Source organism: Chiloscyllium plagiosum, chromosome 22, assembly GCF_004010195.1.
Source record: "Chiloscyllium plagiosum isolate BGI_BamShark_2017 chromosome 22, ASM401019v2, whole genome shotgun sequence".
Classification (NCBI taxonomy): Eukaryota; Metazoa; Chordata; class Chondrichthyes; order Orectolobiformes; family Hemiscylliidae; genus Chiloscyllium; species Chiloscyllium plagiosum.
This window is the reverse complement of record NC_057731.1, coordinates 5,891,776-5,894,358: the sequence shown is the minus strand read 5'-3', so window position 1 is coordinate 5,894,358 and position 2,583 is coordinate 5,891,776.

The window sequence follows — 2,583 nt, the reverse complement described above, 5'->3', positions numbered from 1 at the left end:
TTTCCAGTAAATGCACAAAGTTAGCCTTGTATAACTGACCAAATACTGGGGGTAATAAAAATGCCTAAATATAAGAAACCCTCCAGGGACCACTGAAAGGGAATGTGGGATCCGTCCAATAAGTGAGATATACTAGCAAGGCCACCCATTGGCATAGCCTCCGATTTTGAGAAATTAATTTTATCGCCTGAAAATACACTAAATGTATTAATAACTTGGATTAAGCGACATCAAAGGATTACTGAGAAATAGAAGAACATCATCTACCTAAAGGGTAATTTTATGTTTACCTGTACCAATCCTCAGGGCCGTTATATTAGGGTCAGCCCGTATAGCTTCTGCTAGTGGCTCAATTATTAGCGTAAATAGCAATGGTGAGAGAGGACATCCCTGACGGCAGCCCTTATCCACACTGAAGCTATCCAAGCCTAATCCATTGGTAATCACAACTGCTTTGGGATCACCATACAGTGCTGAGACTCATTTAGTAAACACCTTTCCAACGTCAGACCTTTCCAATGTGTAAAACAAATATGACCATTCAACCCTGTCGAATGCCTTTTCCGCGTCTAATGAGACTACTACACCTGGTATCGTTCCCTGATGACAGGCTTGAATCACATTCAAAACCCTTCTAACATTATTGGATGATCTACGGCCCTTAATAAACCCCGTCTGATCCTCCTTTATGATATGTGGCAATACCCTTTCTAGCCTCAATGCTAACATTTTAGAGAGGATTTTAAAATCTACATTTAGCGAGGATATTGGTCTATATGACGCGCAATCTTCTGGGTCCTTTCCTTTTTTGAAGATGAGAGATATTCGCCTCTTTCAGCGACGGTGGGAGACAACCCTGACTGTATGAATAGTTATACATGTCCATAAGTGGACCAGCCAATATTCCTGTAAATTCTTTGTAGAATTCAGCTTGAAAGCCATCTGGGCCCGGTGCCTTACCGCTCTGAAGTTGTCTGATTGCGTCAAGTATTTCTTGGATTGTTTGGGGAACATTCAAGACCGATACCTGTTCCGGAGTTAGGTCCGGAAAAGTCAGGTTTTTAAAAAATGACTACATCCTCCTATTCCTGTCTTCACAATCCTGCCATTTATATAAATCAGAATAAAATTTTCTAAAGATTGCGTTAATCCTTTTATGATCATGAGTCAGAATACCCATACTTTCCTTGATAGACGTGATAGTTTGAGGGGCCTTCTTTTTCTTTACGAGAAATACTAAGTATCTACCCGGTTTGTCGCCAAATTCATTCAACCTTTGTTTTGCAAATAATATTTCCCTCTTAGCCGTTTGGGTAAGCGTGGTGTTTAGAGCTGTCCTAAGGGCCGTAATCCTTTGCAATTTGATAATAGAAGGTCTGTCAGTGTATACTGTTTCAGCTGCTTTTAAGCGAGCTTCAAGCAGATGCTATTGTTCTCCCTTTAATTTTTTCTGGGTCGCTGAGTATGAGATGATCAAACCTCGCTCGTAAGCTTTGATGGTCTCCCACATCATTGATGGGTTGCTAGCCGCACCTGAATTAATTTCTAAAAAAGTTTTAAATTCTTGAGAGAAGTACTTTACAAATTTACTATCTTTCATCAGAAAGGTGTCCATATGCCAATGCCAGGGGGATGTCTCATTGTTCCTCGCCTTGATTTCCATATATACAGCAGCGTGATCGGAAATTGCTATACTGCCTATTTTACAGGATGATATGGAATTTTTAAAAATCGAGGGGGCAAAAAACAAATCAATTCTGGTATGACATTTATGTGGATTGGAGTAAAAAGAAAAATCTCTGCCCTGTGGATGAAGGCATCTCCATACATCTACTAGTCCTAATTCTTTGTTCAGATCCACTAATTGTCTAGATCTGGGAGATATTCCTGCAGTACTCTTGGGAATCCTATCTATTTCCGGATCCATAATACAATTAAAATCTCTCCCTATAACTGTATGACGAGCACCGAGAGCCATCAATTTTAAGAAGGCTTCCTTTATAAATTTAAAAGGATGTGCTGGGGGGGGGCAATACAAATTTAAGATCCCATATTCCTCTCCATTTATAAGGAGATATATTCAGATAATCAGAATATATCATCCAGATTCGACTTTTATCTGATTTAGGATTTTGAAAGGGAAATTCTTCCGAATAAGAATAACAACTCCCCTGCTTTTTGAGCATAAAGAAGAAAAAAAGGCCTGATCAAATCCACCCTGTCGTAATTTCAAGTGTTCGTTATCCAATAAGTGTGTCTCCTGTAGGAGAGGTATATCGACCCTTGCTTTCTTGAGGTCTGATAATATTTTCTTCCTTTTGACTGGTGAATTACTCCCCTTGACATTCCAGGTGCACCACTTAACCGACTGATCAACCATAATTGTCTGGGCAAGTCCGAGAGCCCTCGGGAGGGGAAACCCTATCCAGAACATCCCGAGCATAGAGCATATAAAATTCACAAAAATAAAGGCTCTCTAATACCCTCTCAATAATATAATAAAAAACTATTTCTAAATTAAAAAAAATATAAAACGTATTTAAATGGAGATTTTCCCCCTTGTTCCCAGGGGGTATCACTTCC